Source organism: Bos grunniens, chromosome 12 (assembly GCF_055505025.1).
Source record: "Bos grunniens cultivar Pamir isolate PY7600 chromosome 12, Bosgru_T2T1.0, whole genome shotgun sequence".
NCBI classification, from domain to species: domain Eukaryota; kingdom Metazoa; phylum Chordata; class Mammalia; order Artiodactyla; family Bovidae; genus Bos; species Bos grunniens.
Genome location: NC_141176.1, coordinates 3,267,344 through 3,288,334, shown reverse-complemented (window position 1 = coordinate 3,288,334; position 20,991 = coordinate 3,267,344). Strand labels below are relative to the sequence as shown.

General features: G+C 43.1%; 1 long non-coding RNA gene across 2 annotated transcripts in view; it reads right to left on the bottom strand.

The window, feature by feature from the left end:
* Window positions 1–20,503, bottom strand: part of LOC147361333 (uncharacterized) — a 40,248-nt gene extending 19,745 nt beyond the window's left edge. The window contains exons 1-3 of one of the 2 annotated variants that reach the window (XR_015137573.1): window positions 20,302–20,503; window positions 11,634–11,717; window positions 2,145–2,341 (exon numbers count right to left, since the gene is read on the bottom strand). This is a non-coding gene — a long non-coding RNA (uncharacterized LOC147361333). Of the gene's footprint in view, window positions 1–2,144; window positions 2,342–9,667; window positions 9,772–11,633; window positions 11,718–20,301 lie in introns of those variants that run through there. The other variant, XR_015137574.1, reaches the window with a different exon arrangement.
* Between the last annotated feature and the right edge of the window lie 488 nt (window positions 20,504–20,991).

Sequence of the window (20,991 nt, the reverse complement as noted above, 5' to 3'; positions counted from 1 at the left end):
AGAGCCAAATTTGATCAGAGACATCCCTCTCTCCCTGACCAATGAGAAAAGCTCCACTATCAATATTTCTGCTGAAGTCTGAGCAGCCCAGAGCCTGTAGGTTAGGTAAACACATTCAGAATCGCCAGCCTCCAGGAGAAATAGCACCCTGACATTTACAAAACACCTATCACATACCAAAGCCTTACATACATTTTTTTTTCTCTAAACAATAATTCTGTTAGAGAAATTAACAGAATTTCCCTAACAATAATTCTGTAGGGTTAACTACTGTTACTCCTTTTTCATAGGCCTCAAAGGCAAAGTAATCTGCCCAAGACAACATGTAGAGCGAGCGGTGAGACTTTCTGACCCCAGACCATTGCTCCTCTCTGTTCTAGGACTGGAAGGAAAATCCACAGGTGAATTATAAATTTCAGTTTTCAGTTCAGTCCAGTTCAGTCACTCAGTCATGTCCAACTCTTTGTGACCCCATGGACTAATGCATGCCAGGCTTCCCTGTCCTGTCCATCACCAACTCCCGGATGCTCAAACTCACGTCCATCGAGTCGGTGATGCCATCCAACCATCTCATCCTCAGTTGTCCCCTTCTCCTGCCTTCAATCTTTCCCAGCATCAGGGTCTTTTCAAATGAATCAGTTCTTCACATCAGGTGGCAAAGTATTGGAGCTCCAGCTTCAACATCAATCCTTCCAATGAATATTCAGGACTGATTTCCTTTAGCATTGACTGGTTTGATCTCCTTGTAATCCAAGGGACTCTCAAGAATCTTCTCCACCCCACCATTCAAAAGCATCAATTCTTCGATGCTTAGCTTTCTTTATAGTCCAACTCTCACATCCATAAGTGACTATTGGAAAAACCATAGCTTTGACTAGATGGGACCTTTGTTGGCAAAGTAATGTTTTTGCTTTTTAAAATGCTGAACAAAAGGTTGGTCATAGCTTTTCTTCCAAGGAGCACGTGTCTTTTAATTTCATAGCTGCAGTCACCATGTGCAGTGATTTTGGAGCCCAAGAAAATAAAGTTTCTCACTGTTTCCATTGTTTCCCCATCTATTTCCCATGAAGTAGTGAGACTGGATGCCATGATCTTAGTTTTCTGAATGTTGAGTTTTAAGCCAACTTTTTCACTCTCCTCTTTCACTTTCATCAAAAGGCTCTTCTTCGCTTTCTGCATAAGCGTGGTGTCATCTGCATATCTAAGGTTATTGATATTTCTCCCGGCAATCTTGATTCCAGCTTGATTCCGGCTTGCTTCATCCATCCTGGCATTTCACATGATGTACTCTGCATATAAGTTAAATAAGCAGTATGACAATATACAGCCTTGACTTACTCCTTTCCCAATTTGAAACCAGTCTGTTCCATGTCCAGTTCTAACTGTTGCTTCCTGACCTGCAAACAGGTTTCTCAGGAGGCAGGTCAGGTGGTCTGGTATTCCCATCTCTTTCAGAATTTTCCACAGTTTGTTGTGATCCACACATTCAAAGGCTGTGGGGTAACTGACACAAATCCCAGTTTAAGCAATGTAAAACCATGGTGCTCCAGTAAGTACCACTGCATTGCGCCAACCCCGAGATAAATTGAACAAAACCCCTGGGGAGCCCAGACCACATTATTCTAGGTTAGAAGAAGCTGAGGAGACAGCTCAGCCTGGGACATCGTAACCTTAACCAGATTAATGATTCCCTGCCCACAGGGTCAGGGTAATGGAGTCTTGCTTCTCCTTTCACAGGCATGAAGTCCTCTCATAACCTCAAACAAGGGCTTGCTGACTGTCTCATTCACACACAGTGCCTACCAAAATGTACTGGGTGGAAACTTGAACCCAGGCAGGTTACAGCTTGTTGACTTTTCCTTATGAGCAGTTAGTCTAAAAACAGATTTCAAGCAAAATATGGACATTCAAAATTGCTGTGCCATCCTTTATGAAATAAATGCTATTTACCCCAGAATTACTGAAATCTCATTGACTTGAAATGGGCTGACCCCAAGACATAGGGATGAATAGAAATGAAAGATGAAAGAATCTGCCCTGAAGAACGATCATCTTATTCTCCTACCACCTGTGATCTGGAATGGACTAGATCCTGGATTAGGCAAATTTCCCAGTACCTCATAGGGAACGTACTCTCACTTTACCTCTTCTTCTGTGCAGCAGTCGTGTTCCGAGTAAGATGGGTGTTGAGGTGTATATGGAATGCAGGGAGATGACAAAGAAGAGGAGGCGATTAATCCTTTCAATCATTCATTTCACAAGTATCTGAGAACCGCACTTGTACAAGCTGGGGATATTAAGCAAAACAGTCGACACTCCCTGCGCTTACGAAGATCACATTCTAGTGAAGGGAAAGATGACAAAAAAGAACAAATAAATATGCAGCATGTTAGACAGTAAGTGCTAAGGAGGAAAAATAAATAGAGGGTCATAAAAAGTCTGGTGGTGCAATTTTACATGAAGTGACACGCTAACCTGGGATCCCATGTAACCCACATAAAGACTCCCAATTGGTGGAACTATCCTAACCTGGTATGGTAGACTTAACGTCAGTTAGTGCGTGAGTTTCCTAAGGCTGCTTTAACAAAGAATTACAAACTGAGTCAAACAACAGAAATGTACTGCTTCATGGGTCTGGAAGCTAGAAGTCTGGGATCCAAGTATCAGCAGGGTTGCATCCTTCTGAAGACTGTGAGAGAGAATTGTTCCGGACCTCTCTCCTGACCTCCTGGGCTCATCAATGGCGTCCTTCCTGTGGCTCCACACTGTCCTCCCTGTCAGCGTCTCTGTGTGTGTGTCTGTCTCTGTCCAAATTTACCCTTTTTCTGAGGACACCAGTTATACTGGATTCAAGCCCACCCTGATGATTTCACCTTACTTTGATGATCTGAAGATCCTGGGCTTCCCAGGGGTGTTAGTGGTAAAGAATCGCCTGCTGATGCAGGAGACCTGAGGGACATGGGTTGGATCCTGGGGTGCAGAGCTGGACATGACTGGCGTGACTGAGCACACATGCACAGGTCCTGGGGCTTAAAAATGTAACGTCTTCTTAGAGGGACGCAGCTCCACCCAGAAAACTGGGTGAGTATGAAATGTAATGTCTTCTTAGAGGGACACAGTTCCGCCCAGAAAACTGGGGGAGTGTGAAAGGTAACGCCTTCTTAGAGGGACACAGTTCCACCCAGAGAACTTGGTGAGTATGAAATGCTTTAAAAAGGAAATTGTAAAGTCCTGACAATAGCACTTGGAGAGAGGAAGCATATAAGGGGTTGACTATACTCATCAGGGAATGGTAATGATGCCTGCTTCTATATTTAATAAAGGCTAATTTCAGCCTACAAACATTTGTAATGAATTATTTAATGTAACTTGGCAAAAATATACCCATTGAACACAGATGTTGTCTTCTGTTGCTATTGGATTTGGCTATAGAATAAGAAACGAATTAGTGATCTCTTAGGGACTAGAGCAGCAGAAAATTGGACAGACATCGGTCTCCCTAGCCCAATCACAGCAACTGAGCACACACTGGGCTAGTACCTGTGCTAGCAGCAGCTCAGCATTGCCTCCTGGGTTCCCTAATAAGCATATTTTCTTTTCACAAAGTGTATAAAATGTTATCAAGCTAAATTTTTCCCTCTGCCAACAAGTTAGGGATAATGTGCACCATGTGAATCAAGCTGATCACATAAATTAAGCCTTTAAAGCACAATATCTGAGCATTTCCCAACTGAACATTACTTTTCTGTATAAATTAAAAATGTCTAAAAGGGGGTTTATTAGAAGGAAACTATCAAAGCTTTTCATGAACATGCTTTCTCTTTTGATCTATATAATTTTCAAAAAGTGTTAGACATATCATGATTTCTAGAACAACTGGAATTTTAAATATAAGAATCAGAAGGAAAAAATGCAAATAGAAAAGACATTATTTTCGAAGCCATGTGTATTTCGCTGCAATTAGTCATTAAGCAGAGGAAATGAATTTCGGTAAAATGCTTGCATTATCTAACACTTTATCAACCAGAAAGCTCCAGAAAAAAAGCATTTCTAATATCCCCCAACACAAATCTTCAATCTGTTAACCACAGGACTACAAGAAGGTTGTTATTTGCTTTCTTACTGGTTTAGGAGGAGAGAGAAAATTACATCTTTGCATCAGTGAGCTTTTTCAAACAATGGTGATTTACATGTCAGTCTCCTGATTATTAAATATTATCTATGTGATTTCCATCCACATCCAATAGAAAAAATTTTAATCACAGATGATATTTTAGAAATACTATGTACTTTGAATTTACATAGAGCCTTGGAGAAGATCAAAGTCCTTCCAAAGTATGCTTGTGGATCACTGAGCCAGAACAGCTCTGAAGTGGTCATTTATTTCCTAGCCGTCTCCTCAAGCACGTCAATATTAAAATATCAAATATTAGCAGACTTTTCAGATTCTAGTCTTAAAGAACTCAGCCCATGTGAGACAAGTTAACAGTGCCTCTTTGGGCTCAGGAAATTACCAAATAATACACACAGTGTTCTTAATATGTCCAGGTGGGTGACCATGAGCAGCAATGGAGAAACAGCTGCTGTCTGAGTGGAAACCAGGGAAAAATAAAGTTCATCTCCTTTGAAAGTTTAACCCATCAAGTTACTGGACCACAGAATATTCAAACGATACAAAGTCAAGTATGTTACTTTGCAAGGACTTCCATAACAAACCACAGAGTGGGTGGCTGAAACAACAGAAGTCTATTTTCTCATAGTTCTGGAGGCTGAAAGTTCAATGTCACGTTCTGGCAGGGTTGGCTTCCTCTGAAGACCATGAGAGAAGAGTGTGTTCTAAGCCTCTCCCCCGATTTGCAGATGGCCCCCTTCTCGTTGTGTCCTCACGTGTCCCTCCTTGCAGGCACACCCCTAGTGTCTCTCTTTCTCTGCATCCGAGTCTTCTAAGGACATGAGCCAGATTTCAAAGGCCCATCCTAACACCCTCATTTTAATTTAACTACCTCTTTAAAGGTCTTATCTTCAGATAAAGTCATCTTTTGAGATATTGGGTAGTAGGACCTCAATGAATGAATTATGAAGTGAAACGACGCTGCCCATAACAGCAAAAGATGGGCATCATCTATTGAGCTCAGCCATCATGACTCCACTGGGCATAAAGCTTTGCATACTCTTCCCACTTGAAGGACGGATGCAGGCACCATCTTATTCAACTGCACAAGCTACGGCTGTGTGATCTGCCTGGCAAGAGAAGACTGAGCACAATATGGACTGTTAACGTAGCATCCCGCCTGCAGCATGTGAGGCTGCCAGTCTCTCCCTTCTACTCTTGAAATGAAGAGGAAATGCAATGTGGACAATGAGAGTTAAGGCTTTAGAAACCTCAAACTAGAATACAGAGTCCATTGGGAGATTTCAAAACTTTGCCTAGCACAGTGTTTGGTACAATCAAGAGCTCCCTGAATTGTATATCTCTAATAGGTTGTCCTCTATCATTCCCCTTGCTTATATCTTTCAGCAGTGACCCCTATCAAAACAGAGATAAATCACATTCACTAGATTTCCCCAGTTTTAGGCATCCATCATACTATTGACCCTGGAGCAACACAGGCATTAGGGCCATTGACTTTCCACACACTAGAAAATCTGTACGTAACTTATAGTTGGCCCCTCTGTATACACCTTTCCCCATATCCACAGTTCCACACCCGTGTACTCAACCAGCTACAGATCATGTAGTTCTGCAATATTTGCTACTGAAAAAGTCCATGACTAAGCGGACTCGTGTACTTCAAACTGTGTTGTTCAAGTGTCAACTCTCATTAGAGCCTGCTGATGAGTGAATATACCTCCTCCTCTAGAGGCAGCTTCAGAGCTACCCCAGTCACAGGTCAAGCAAGTTGCATGCTTCCTAAATCACCACCTTTGGCTTTTCCGAGTGATCTGATTCAAATTGCCTGCCCATTCTTGCTAGGAGACAGGCAGTTTAAGCTTATCACTCACAGGTTTTCACTTTTCTCCCCACTACTCTGTGTTGTCTTATTAACTAGTTGAAGGAGACAACTCTAAACAGGATGGACTTTCCATTGATCAGCTTTGCTTCTGGTTTGATTCATCTGAATACCAATCAAGGAAGGGCCTTCACAGGAGTGCAGCCAGCTGGCAGTAAGGGCTTACGTGCTTTTTCACTTTCTACAGTACAGGGTAAATCTTGTTTCTTCTAACAAAATACCTGACATTTATTACATTTCTCACAAAATGTCCTAATTAGTAGGTGAACATGTGCTCACTTACAATGTAAGTTACACGATTATGACTGAAAGGCAACCGTGTCCACATGCATTTTTATTGCTACCATTGCCATGGTTCAGGGGCAAGTATCCACCTGCAATGCAGGAGACACAGGAGATGTGGGTTCAATCCCTGGGGGAAGATACCCTGGAAGGGGAAATGGCGACCAACTCCAGTAGTATTGTCTGAGAAATCCCATGGACAGAGGAGCCTGCAGGGCTACAGTCTGTAGTGTTGCAAAAGAGTTGGACGTGACTGAGCACAGCACAGGAACACATGCAGATGTAAAGTCTGTGTGCCTTCTAGGTCCTGTTTCCTGCTCTTAGGACTGCTGAACTCCCTTCATTTGCTGAGATTCCCAGGGAAGAATCATTAGAGACCTCTCCTAACAGTAAGAGGAATCTCAGTACCAGCTCGGCTCCCCTGGCCCTCCTCTCTCCAGCTTCCTGGAAATGAAGGTTATCCCACTTTGTTGAAAGATCTACTGTCCCTGCCTTGCCCTGTGGGTTACAAGGGAGAGAAGAGAGAATAATCAAAATCAAAGGTTGGATGCTGTTTCCAGAAAGGCATTCTCAGATTACAAATTATCTAAAGGGAAAATTTCACTCAACCAGTGATTCGTTCAGCTCTGTGAAGCTGCAGATGTTCTAAAAGGACTCTTTCCTAAAGATCACCAAACCTTGAATTTTTCCTGCCAGAGAGGAGCTGATCGTCATGGATACCCGTGTTATTACCAGACATTAAGAAGGAAGGTGAACTCTGTTCTTTCCTCATAAAACACATTTTGTACCTTCCCTTCTTCTTTTCCACTGAACCCACTATGGTTACAAGTACAAGCTATGACTCTGGAGATGGAAAAATCTGATACCGTCAGCACAAGTGGAACAAAATGAAAAAGGAAAAAAACATACACCCATCTGGACTTCCATATGCTCTGTAGCCAGGAGGCTAATATAATTCCTTGAATGTTGGTTATAAAGCAATGTGCTATGGATAACTGCTATGCACTGAGCTTATTTAGACAAGTGTTCTTTCTACTCAATAAACCTTTGAAAGGATTAAAGTACAATCAGTCCCAATTATCTACCCGTAAGTCCTTCCCTTCTACCCGAGCTTGGACCATACCCTACAACCGGTCCCTGTTTTCATCCTGGTCTGAGTCCCCATCCACTGAACCAGGTGACAGGGTGTAAGGAGAGACATGAATTCAGGGAAGGTTGAGAAGTTGATCATGACAAGGCTGCTGGGCACATGGCCAGGCAGAGAGCTGCTGACAAGATTTCCCTAACAAGATAGCAGCCAGGCTGCGTATGGATTTTAACTCTGAGCAGCAGGAACCCTTCGGAATATGTGATGATTTTTTTAAAGCAATAATCCTGGTGCCAGTGTGGACAGTGTGCACAAGAAGAGAAAAAGGATGAAGGGACAACTCATCTGATGGGATTGCCATGGTCCAGCAGAGAAATTAGGAGGCCTAAATGAAGGCAACTCCAGGAGGCATGGAAGGGAAAAACCAAATTCAGTGTTGTTCTCAGAGTAATACCTTGGGAAAACACACTCCCTTCTCCTCAAAGAAAGAGAGCAAAAGTTAAACCCCTAATCCTTCGGGAATCTTTGCAGCCCCTGTTATAGAAAGAACAATATTAGGGACTCTTTTAGTGCCTGTTGAAAAATCTGAGGAAAAAAGTAGGGAGAACCTTAAAAATATAAAACTTATCTCTTTATATTATATGAGCAACAGTCATTAATGTTCTAATTTCTCATATTAACCTAAAAATTACTTCATTATTATTTCAAAAAAATCATATTTTTTGTAAATTTTATCCTGTTATGCTGAATATAAAATTGCCCTTGGTTTTTCATTCCTTTTCATTTTGTACTGATGACACCTCAGATTTCCACCTACTTCCAAAAGCTCAGTAACAGCCTTCAATATACTTCATAATAAAATTAAAACTAAATGGATTTCAACAATCTAGCTTAAATGTTTTTATGTCCTCTTTTATATACATCCTTTTGCGACCCCATGGGCTGTAACCTACCAGGCTCTTGCGTCCATGGGATTTTCCAGGCAAGAATACTAGAGTGGGTTGCCATTTCCTTCTCCAGGTTTTATATACATCCTTTAAAGTTGGACTCTACACAGTGGGTTTTGTGTCAATCATTCTTTTAAAAAGGAGGGGATTTTTTAAAGATACTTTTCCCCCTTAAAATTTAACCTTCATGCAAAGAAAGTGGAGTCACTCAGTCATGTCCAACTCTTTGCAACGGCATGGACTGTAGCCTACCAGCATCTTCTGTCCATGGGATTTTCCAGGCAAGACTACTGGAGTGGGTTGCCATTTCCTTCTCCAGGGGATCTTCCCAACCCAGGGATTGAACCCAGGTCTCCTGCATTGCAGACAGGCACTTTACCATCTGAGCCACCTCATGCAAAAATCTAGTCAAAACTATTTTTACAGGAAAGAAATGTAAAGACCAACAATGCAGCATGGGTAAATGAATACTATCATAAAATTATTTACAAAGACAGCACTGTTCTAACCAAACTCTCTGTTGTTCTACACTTGGAATAATGGTGGGTTTCAACGATTTTACCTTTAGAAAGGATAGACCAGCTTAGAAAGGATAGGCTGGCTTAGCTGAACACTACTTTGTAGGTCAGCAGGTTCAAGGTCATCCCTTAGAATCAGCTTCCCAAGCACTCTAGAGTGTGATGTGATTTAGATAACCATACCAACCTCATGCCCAGATGCTCAGGGACCCATGTCCAGGATACAGGAGAGTCTAGTCTTAGACATTAGAGGTGGGTGGGAAGACAGAATTGAGGGACGTATTTTAAAACAAATAACAATTTCAAAAGGGGTGGGGGGAATCGCCTTATGTCCTCACTGAAGCTTCTTGGGAAGCCTGGACACAAACTCACTTCATCAGAGAAGCAGATGTTTCTGATTTCTAAGCTTTTTTCTTGTTATGAAAATAAGCACAGGTTTAAAGAGAGCCGTGTTTGTGAGGCCATGACGTGGAACATGCATCCCGCAGGTACAGCAGCAGAAGCCCTCACCTGTTTTCTGATGGGCTGAGCAGAGAGACAAGCTCTCGGGAAGTAAACAACCTTGTCAGTTCACTAAGAAAGCAGCAGACCAGCTGTCACTCTATTGCACAACACTTAGTTTTTAATTTTATCCCGAAGACACAAAAGCAAGCATCCAATATCACCTCTCCTTTCTCCTAAGTAACACAATGGAACTAAGATTCTCTGAATCTGAAGAGAAAAATGTAATCAGAGTAACTAGAATAGGGAGAAAATTTTTAAATATATATATATATATATACACACACACACATAAGGGAGAAGGAGGCAGCAGCCACTCACTCCGAATGGGATTTTCAGTGGATCTTCCCAATCATGCCTGGAGTCTTTCTAGGCAGCTTCCACTTTCACCAGTATAACCCACATTTCAAAAGCAAATTGGATACCTGCATGAACAAGCAGGCAGTTAGGCAGCTAATTACTGTTTGCAATTCAATTACCTAATTACTGTGGGCAAGTGCAGGGTGTCTGTGAAAGCAAACAGTCCCACCCACAAATACTGCTGATTTGATTAAGGAGGCTTAGGGGCAAAGAACTATGTTCACTGCTAGTGCCTAATAGGCTCAATCATTTTCCCCCTGGGCCCAGGAAGGTCCTGGTTAAACACTCCTGGGAATGGAGTGGGGAAAGACCACCCAAGCAGACCTCACGAGCGTCTCCCCATGTCAGGCTGACACTAAGCTGGAACTCTACCTCACCGCTCAAAGAGTGGTTCACGGAGCAGCACCATCAGCATCTTCTGGGAGCTTGTTCGGGAGACAGAACCTCGGGCTCCACCCCAGACCTGCTGAGTTAGAAGCTGCATTATTTTACGATGCCCAGGTGATTCATATGCCCTGTGCATTTAAGAAGCACCACTATAGAGGGCTGCTCAGGAAGCAACGCTGCCCTTGACTCTCATTTTGCAGAGTTAGGTTGGGGAGTGGGGAGCGGTTGAGTGTTGTCCTAAGAAGGCTTCCTTTCAAATGAGATCCAGGATGGTAGAAGGAGGTGACCAGTCATTATTCAGCCACCACGAGCAAGCTTGAAGCTTCAAGAAAAATCCAAAAGTGGCGACTTTTCAGGAACAAAACCTGCAAATGCTAATACTGAAAGTTCTCAGCCCATGCCCTGGGAGGGAGCAAAGGCCATGGAGCCCCTTCCCCCTCCCCAAAGGCTTTCACCCTTCACTCCATGAGCGTCCTCCCCTCGTCTAGGAGCCATTTGATTGGTGACATCTGTCTTCATCTGGGACTACATGTTCAGCTGTAGAATCCTTCTGTGAATGTCCTCAAGCAGGACTTGGAGCCCAGTTAATCAGTGCCATCGGCCTCCCCAGACGGGCACCTAAGAGTGCTCTACCTTGAGGTCTCTGCCATCTCCACAGAGGCGGCCACACTGACGTCTTGACCTGGGTGGTGCTGAGAGCATGGTCGCGCAGCCTCAGGAAGAGGCTTTTCCACTCCCAGATAGACTGCTGCAACCACCTCATCAATCTTGCTCACTCTGCATGGTCCTGGACCCTGAGAGCAAGCCGTTTCAGGTGAAATGGTGCAGTTTGTCTTCATGATCGAAAGGAAAAGCATTGCACAGGAACCAGACACCTGACCCGCCACTTACAGCTGGCAACCTTGGGTTCAGTCTCCTCATCTGGAAAATGAGAGGATGGGACTGGGTGGTCTCCTTAATTCCCTTCCAGCTCCTACAGTAATTTGTCTTCATCCTCCCATACTTGGGCTCACAGCTTCTAAGTCTCCCTCTGGACTCCCCATGGAACGCATGAGACCTTCCATTTCCCAGTGTGGTTTCTCAGCTCTCTCCCAGCTACACTTTCTTGCTATTAATTTCACCCCGTTCAGAGCTTCCTTCACTAACTGTTCCACTGGGCACCTTCCAGGAAGCAGTGCTCTGCAGTACTAGCAGCTAATTTAAACGCGTGAATTTTCCCATGGAGTATTTGGACTTGAAAGGAGACCTCCTGCCTTAGCACAAAGAACTCAGTTTCTAATGATGAAATTTTAAACTTGCTCCCTTGATAAAGAAACTGTGGCGTTTCTACACATAGCCAAGCATTAGGCACGAGGTCACAAAACACAGTCTGGCTCTTTTCATTCCAGCAGCTGAGGCTCTGAGAGATGAGTTCACTTGCCCAAGGAGATACTGCCAGGATTAGAATGAACATTTTCTGAATCCCAACACAGTGAGAAGGTTCATCTTTTTTACTGTTACTGTTATTAAAGCATCTGCAATTCGAGGTATCAGCACTTACCCTGAGATCACTAAATTTGTCTCCCCAAATGTCGATGGAACACCAGATCTCAGGAAGGAAAAGGATGTCATTTTAGGACTTCTTCTGTAAAGGAAACAAGAAAGTAACTTTCACAATAATGCTTTACAGTAGTGATCCAAATGAAAGCTGCGTTTGTGCATCCTCAGTCGCTTCGGTCGTGTCTGACTCTTTGCAACTCCATGGACTGTAACCCACCAGGCTCCTCTGTCCATGGGATTCTCCAGGCAAGAATACTGGAGTGGGTAGTCATTCCCTTCTCCAGGGGATCTTGTCGATCCAGGGATCGAACCCGCATCTCTTATGTGTCCTGCATTGGCAGTTAGGTTCTATACCACTAGCACCACCTGGGAAGCCCAAAGGAAAGCTGCTGCTGCTGCTGCTAAGTCGCTTCAGTCATGTCTGACTCTGTGTGACCCCATAGACGGCAGGCCACCAGGCTCCCCCGTCCCTGGGATTCTCCAGGCAAGAACACTGGAGTGGGTTGCAATTTCCTTCTCCAATGCATGAAAGTGAAAATGAAAAGTGAAGTCCCTCAGTCGTGTCCGACTCTTAGCGACCCCATGGACTGCAGCCCACTAGGCTCCTCCATCCATGGGATTTTCCAGGCAAGAGTACTGGAGTGGGGTGCCATTGCCTTCTCCTAGTGGGCTCTTAAAATCATTCAATAACCCAGTGGGAAAAGGCAATGTTGCTGGAAGTACAGAGATTATCACAAGAGACCAAGACAGAGAAGAGGAGACAGTGAAACCTCAGGGACTCCAACTGTCATCCATTGGAGTTAATGACTTTGCATCTTTGTTTGATGTTGGATTGGATGATCTCAACATTTCTGTCATACTCTGAAAGGTTTTTTGAAGAGTGTAATAGGTAGAAATAATGAAATAATGTAATAGGTAGAAATAATTAATCGACCCCAAAATGAATATTAAAGTAAAAGTAAAGTTAGTTGCTCAGTCGTGTCCAACTCTCTGCGACCCCATGGACTGTAGCCCACCAGGCTCCTCTGTCTATGGAATTTTCCAGGCAAGAATACCATAGTGGGTTGCCATTTCCTTCTCCAGGGGATCTTCCCAACCCAGGGATGGAACCCAGGTCTCCAGCATTGCAGGCAGACTCTTTACTGTCTGAGCCACCAGGGAAGCCCAAAATGAAGATTAGTAGGAATAAATAAATGGTCTGACATGCTGTTGTTGTTCAGTTGCTCAGTCATGTCCTACTCTTTTCAACCCCTTGAACTACAGCACACTGGGCTTCCCTGTCATTCACCATCCCCCAGAGTTTGCTCAAACTCAAGTCCATTGAGTCAATGATGCCATCCAACCATCTCATCCTCTGTCATCCCCTTCTCCTCTTGCTTTCAATCTTTCCCAGCATCAGGGTCTTTTCCAATGAGTCAGTTCTTCATATCAAGTGGCCAAAGTATTGGGGTTTCAGCTTCAGCATCAGTCCTTCCAATGAACATTAGGGTTGATTTCCTTTAAGATTGACTGGTTGGATCTCCTTGCAGTCCAAGGGACTCTCAAGAGTCTTCTCCAGCACCACAGTTTGAAAGCATCAATTCTTTGGTGCTCAGCCTTCCTTATGGTCCAGCTCTCACACCCATAGATGACTACTGGAAAAATCATACCTTTGACTATATAGATTGCTATTGGCAGATTGATGTCTCTGTGTTTTAATATGCTGTCTAGTTTTGTCATAGCTTTTCTTCCAAGGAACAAGCGTTCTTTTAATTTCCTGGCTGTAGTCACCATCTGACATGTGGATCCATATAAATGGCTGTACAAGGACAGGATGAAGTGCAGCCATTGCGTAGAAGCTCTGATTTTTTTTAAATCACTGATTTCAATCAATCTCATATGACTTAGAAAGGATTAATTTGAGTCCAAGCAGAATGAACATGTTTATTTTTACAAAAATTAAGAAAACTTGCAGTCTTATTCTGCATGGTTATGCCACTTCTAGAGTTGCATTTCATTTTGATGCCGTACCTATGTGGATGCAGCATCATCCACATATGGATGTGGACAGGAGAAAGTAGCCAGAATGGTGAAGAGAGTCTGGACTTTGTTTTGTGAGGAATGATAGAAAGATGCAGAATGTTTAGTCTGAGGAAAAAAAGGTTCTGCATGGCTTCATGACTACATGAAGGGCTGTCATTTCAAAGATGGTTGGCACTATTCCGTGCAGCCCCAGCAAGTGGAGTCGGGGCCGGTGCAAAGGAGATGCAGAGCAGGAGGGCTCTGAGCGGTCAGGGGCATCCGAGCACAGAGCGGGCGCTTCAGGGGGTCAATCACCAGAGCAGCCCAAGTGCTTCTGCTTGTTCTCCTTTGGAAAGCATCCAAGCATCAGGTGAGTGAATGAACAAGGTGACCCTTTCCAGCTAAGAGTCTGTGAAATGGAGGGAGGAGCTGGACAAAAAGGGAGCAGGGATGAGCACATACCAGGTGTGTATTACTGCTTTAAATGAAGGGAAGAACAGGAAATCATTCATTTTCACAGAGGAGTGTTTTTAGTCTATTTCGCTAACATACATGGAAGGCACTTCTACAGCATTACAATAATTAAGGCACTCTTGATGTCACTGATACAGCAAGGTTATCACCTATTAGTAAGTTTTATTTTTCACTAATGAGATACAAATGTATCTTGTGTTTATAACTAGAAAACTCATTTTTTTCCATACCTAATGTGTGAATTCACTCCACGTGCCATATTTAAAGTTGTCATATCTCATTAAGCAAACTTTATTTTTACTTGACTGGTTGAAAACTCATCATGTTAATGGCAACTCTCATTACTTTATGAAGAAGTGTCTATTTGCTCTGTATTCATTCTAAGTTTCTTTGTTGCTGCCAGTGTAACTATAATTTATTAAGATATGACTGTATTCAGTGGTGTCACCATCTGTGTTATTAATATGAAAGCAAAACAAAATCTGCTTCTTTTATCTTATAGCTACCGCTGCCCCCACCCCCAAATCTAATGATCCCCTTGTTTTGACTCACCCTAGAGGCATGAATTGTTTCTTGATTTTAAAAGCTTCCATTTGGAGAGTGTTTGAAGTTCACCACTTCTTTATAGACACAGGAGAAATCACTAAAACTCTAACAAAACACATCACAGTCAAATGTGCAGATGTCTACAACTATTAATTAGCACAGATATTGGAATTATCAGAAAATACCATTCCTCTGCAGTTTGTATCACTATAGTCTATTTTGAAATTGTGCTATATTACACCCCAATAAAATCCTGGAGACAGAGAAGAAAGAGATTCATTAAAAAGTGATTCATTAAAAAGAGATTCATTAAAAAGTGATAATTTTTAATAATTAAAAGAATAAACCACTAATTCTTTTTAAGAAAAGGAAAAAAGGAAGCAGTGATTTTTGGACAGCTAAGGGATAAAATAAGGCCCCTGAATGTTACCAAGAAAGAGAAAAGCACCTACCACAATGTTGGAGAAAGGTCAAAGGGGATGTGAAGACATCAGAGGCCATTTTTACCTGCTTTTTAGTTCATCCTGGGTTATAATGAGGCCAGTAGCATATTGGGCACCTACCGACCTGGGGAGTTCATCTTTCAGTGTCCTATCACTTTGCCTTGTTATACTGTTCATGGGGTTCTCAAGGCAAGAATACTGAAGTGGTTTGCCATTCCCTTCTCCAGTGGACCACATTCTGTCAGAACTCTCCACCATGACTGGTCCGTCTTGGGTAGCCCTACATGGCATGGCTCATAGTTTCATTGAGTTAGACAAGGCTGTGGTCCGTGTGATTAGATTGGTTAGTTTCTGTGATTGTGGTTTCAGTCTGTCTGCCCTCTGATGCCCTCTCTCAGTGCCTACCATCTTACTTGGATTTCTCTTACCTTGGACGTGGGGTAGCTCCTCTTGGCCACTTGCCACTCCAGCACCCTGCAGCCACAGCTACTGACCTTGGATGTAGGGTATCTCCAATATGCTACTGGAGATCAGCGGAGAAATAACTCCAGGAAGAATGAAGAGATGGAGCCAAAGCAAAAACAACACCCAGTTGTGGATGTGACTGGTGATGGAAGCAAAGTCTGATGCTGTAAAGAGCAATATTGCATAGGAACCTGGAATGTTAGGTTCATGAATCACGGCAAATTGAAAGTGGTCAAACAGGAGATGGCAAGAGTGAACGTCGACATTCTAGGAATCAGCGAACTAAAATGGACTGGAAAGGATGAATTTAACTCAGATGACCATTATATCTACTACTGTGGGCAGGAATCCCTTAGAAGAAATGGAGGAGCCATCATAGTCAACAAAAGAGTCCAAAATGCAATACTTAGATGCAATCTCAAAAATGACAGAATGATCTCTCTTTGTTTCCAAAGCAAATCATTCAATATCACGGTAATCCAAGTCTATGCCCTGACCAGTAATGCTGAAGAAGCTGAAGTTGAACAGTTCTGTGGAGACCTACAAGACCTTTTAGAGCTAATACCCAAAAAAGATGTCCTTTTCATTATAGGGGAGTGGAATGCAAAAGTAGGAAGTCAAGAAACACCTGGAGTAACAGGCAAATTTGGCCTTGGAGTACAGAATGAAGCAGGGCAAAGGCTAATAGAGTTTTGCCAAGAGAACACACTGGTCATAGCAAACACCCTCTTCCAACAACACAAGAGAAGACTCTACACGTGGACATCACCAGATGGTCAACACTGAAAGCAGATTGATTATATTCTTTGCAGCCAAAGATGTAGAAGCTCTATACAGTCAGCAAAAACAAGACTGGGAGCTGACTGTGGCTCAGATCATGAACTCCTTATTGCCAAATTCAGACTGAAATTGAAGAAAGTAGGGAAAACCACTAGACCATTCAGGTATGACCTAAATCAAGCCCTTATGATTGTACAGTGGAAGTTACAAATAGATTTAAGGGGCTAGATCTGATAGACAGAGTGTCTGATGATCTATGGACATTCATGACATTGTACAGGAGACAGGAATCAAGACCATCCCCAAGAAAAAGAAATGCAAAAAAGCAATATGGTTGTCTGAGGAGGCCTTACAAATAGCTGCGAAAAGAAGAGAAACAAAAAGTAAAGGAAAATAGGAAAGATATTCCCGTTTGAATGCAGAGTCCCAAAGAATAGCAAGGAGAGATAAGAAAGTCTTCCTCAGTGATCAGTGCAAAGAAATAGATGAAAATAATAGAATGGGAAACATTAGAGATCTCTTCAAGAAAATTAGAGACACCAAAGGAACATTTCATGCAAAGATGGGCACAATAAAGTGCAGAAATGGTATGGACCTAACAGAAGCAGACGATATTAAGAAGAGGTGGCAAGAATACACAGAAGAACTGTACAAAAAAGATCTTCATGACCCATTAACCACCATGGTGTGATCACTCACCTAAAGCCAGACATCCTGGAATGTGAAGTCAAGTGGGCCTTAGGAAGCATCACGATGAACAAACCTAGTGGAGGTGATGGAATTCCACTTGAGTGATTTCAAATCCTAAAAGATGATGCTGTGAAAGTGCTGCATTCAATATGCCAGCAAATTTGGAAAACTCAGCAGTGACCACAGGACTGGAAAAGGTCAGTTTTCATTCCAATCCCAAAGAAAGGCAATGCCAAAGAATGCTCAAACTACCGCACAATTGCATTCATCTCACACACTAGAAAAGTAATGCTCAAAATTCTCCAAGCCAGGCTTCAGCAATACGTGAACCCTAAACTTCCAGATGTTCCAGCTTGTTTTAGAAAATGCAGAGGAACCAGAAATCAAATTGCCAACATCCACTGGGTCATCGAAAAAGCAAGACAGTTTCATAAAAACATCTATTTCTGCTTTATTGATTATGTCAAAGCCTTTTGGAGAAGGCAATGGCACCCCACTCCAGTACTCTTGCCTGGAAAATCCCATGGATGGAGGAGCCTGGTAGGCTGCTGTCCATGGGGTCACTAAGAGTTGGACACGACTGAGGGACTTCACTTTTCATTTTCACTTTCATGCATTGGAGAAGGAAAAGGCAACCCACTCCAGTGTTCTTGCCTAGAGAACCCCAGGGACAGGGGAGCCTGGTGGGCTGCCGTCTATGGGGTCACACAGAGTTGGACATGACTGAAGTGACTTAGCAGCAGCATCCAAAGCCTTTGACTGTGTGGATCACAAAAAACTGTGGAAAATTCTGAAAGAGATGGGAATACCAGACCACCTGACCTGCCTCTTGAGAAACCTGTATGCAGGTCAGGAAGCAACAGTTAGAACTGGACATGGAACAACAGACTGGTTCCAAATAGGAAAAGGAGTACGTCAAGGCTGTATATTGTCACCCTGTTTATTTAACTTATATGCAGAGTAAGTACATCATGAGAAATCCTGGACTGGATGAAGCACAAGCTGGAATCAAGATTGCTGGGAGAAATATCAATAACCTCAGATATGCAGATGACACCACCCTTAAGGCAGAAAGTGAAAGAAGAACTAAAGAGCCTCTTGATGAAGGTGAAAGAGGAGAGTGAAAAAGTTGCCTTAAAGCTCAACATTAAAAAAACTAAGATCATGGCATCTGGTTCCATCACTTCATGGCAAATAGATGGGGAAACAATGGAAACAGTGGCTGACTTCATTTTGGGGGCCTCCAAAATCACTTCAGATGGTGACTGCAGCCATGAAATTAAAAGACATTTACTCCTTGGAAGGAAAGTTATGACCAACTTAGACAGCATATTAAACAGCAGAGACATTACTTTGCCAACAAAGGTCCATCTAATCAAGGCTATGGTTTTTCCATAGTCGTGTATGGATGTGAGAGTTGGACTATAAAGAAAGCTGAGCACTGAAGAATTGATGCTTTTGAATTGTGGTGTTGGAGAAGACTCTTGAGAGTCCCTTGGAGTGCAAGGAGATCCAACCAGTCCATCCTAAAGGAAATCAGTCCTGAATATTCATTGGAAGGACTATGCTGAAGCTGAAACTCCAATACTTTCACCACCTGATGTAAAGAGCTGACTCATTTGAAAAGACCCCGATGCTAGGAAAGGTTGAAGGCAGGAGGAGAAGGGGATGACAGAGAATGAGATGGCTGGATGACATCACCGACTCAATGGAGATGGGTTTGGGTAAACTCTGAAAGTTTGTGATGGACAGGGAGGCCTGGCGTGCTGTGGTCCATGGGGTCGTGAAGAGTCAGACACAACTGAACTGAACTGAACTGAATGAAGCCAATTGCCAAAGAAAATCGTCATGTCAGCTCATATCTGGGCAGACTGACAGAAGAGGGGCCCTGGGTCATCCCAGTGCAATCAGACCCTCTCCCTCATAAAGACCTTTATGCTGAAGAGCTACTCTGTCCCTCAGTAACCCTTCAGAGCCTCTCAAGAAACATTCTTCAAGAGATTATTCTCGGGGAGTTCAGTCCATTTAAATAACCTGAATTTTCAAGCTCATGTCTTTCTCTTGATCACTACCATTTTTACCAAGTTTCTGGCACAGGGGAAGGAGCAAGAAAGTCCAAAGTGAAAGTGGAAGTCACCTAGTCGTGTCTGACTCTTTCCTACCCCATGGACTATACAGCCCATGGAATTCTCCAGGCCAGAAGACTGGAGTGGGTAGCCTTTCCCTTCTTCAGGGGATCTTCCCAACCCAGGGATTGAACCCAGGTCTCCCACACTGCAGGCAGATTCTTTACCAGCTGAGCCACAAGGGAAGCCCAAGAATTTGGAGTGGGTAGCCTATCCCTTCTCCAGCAGATCCTTCCGACCCAGGAATCAAACCAGGGTCTCCTGCATTGCAGGTAGATTCTTTACCAACTGAGCTATCAGGGAAGCCCCAAGAAAGCCCAAAGCCCACAACAAATAGGACAGTCATGTTCCTAACCCTTGGAAGCCACTGACCCTCACTGGACCTCCTCCCCATCAATCACAGCTGCCAGAGAAACACAGCCCCAGTCCAGGTCAGCCTGCTTTGACAGCCCCGTGTCAGACAGTTAGTGACCTCTGAGGAAATGAGGAAAGTTACTTGAAACTTTGCTCAGTGCTGTCTAGAGATGGGTAGAGGTGAAGGGGATTATTTTTATATTTTTTATTTCATTTGACTTTCCAGACACAACTGAAAGTTATCAAAGTAAATATCACATTGGTCAATGCACAAAAGAAGAAATCAAGGCAAGAAGAAATTCAGGCTTTTCATAGTTATTGGTGTCACTCAACTCTGGCTAGTAATTCAAAGGTCAGATGGTGATAAACAAAATTAAGATTAGAACCCCGGTGCCCAAATCCCTTATTGAAAGCTCTTCAGCCAAGTCAACTGCTGTCTTTCCAATACTATTTAATTCTCTTCAAAAAAATCTATCAATTCCGCATTAATTCCAGAAACTTCTAAATTCTGATGAATCAGTCAAGTCCACAGAAACTCAATATTTTTAGGTTAGACAGGTCAGTAAATAATTACATGATTTTTTACTGTAGATAATAATAGAAGTTTAAAGAAGATGCTGGAAGAACACAGTAGAAAAAAAAAAAAAAACCTCTTTATTTTGTCTGAGGATGTCAAATGTAGTAATATTTGAACTAGTTCTTAAAATACAAGAGTTCCCAAAGTAGACAAGAGGCAAGAAATGTCCCCGAAGAAAGCACAGGGTAAATAAAGGCAGAAAAATATACAGACCTCAGGTGTTCCGAAGGAATGATCAAGGAATCAGAGCTGCTACGTGGGAGCTGGGCTGTTAAGGTGGCTGTTTGCTGGTTAGTCAGCCCCGAGCGCCGAGAAGGACCCTCTAGAGACAGTGAGTAATGACTGTTATCAGCAGCCTGTTCGGAGCAGAGTGCCAGGTTGCAAATCACACTCTATTGACACGCCAGCATGAACTGAGAACAGCAAGGCCCCTTTTGCTTATATTATTACTAACCCTCTTCTCCCAAGCTGACATCATCACTTCACCTCCCCTTCTACATGATCCTGGAGGTCTCCCATGTGCGTAACTGAACATCCACAGCAAGTTCTCTATTTGCAGTGAATGGAGTCATTCATCCCGTTCCAGGATCTTCATTATAATTGCATGACATTCTCACTGTGGGCTGCCTTAGGACAGCCAGCTCAGGGCTGGCATGAGGCAGCGGCTGGTAGAGCCAGCTGCTAATATGTCCAGCTTTGATGCACAAAGTGAATGGGAGTTTAAAAAAAATTTGATGTCCATTGTCATCGCGATTCATCTTCTTCCATCAGCACAAGGACTTCCCAATGATGCTGTCTGACTTTTGGGGAAAAGCCCTATGGTCAAGCTGGAGGGACAGGGCTGTCACTGACAGTCAGGGCTCCTCTGAGGTCCCTGCTTCGGACACTGTGTTCCAAGCTCAG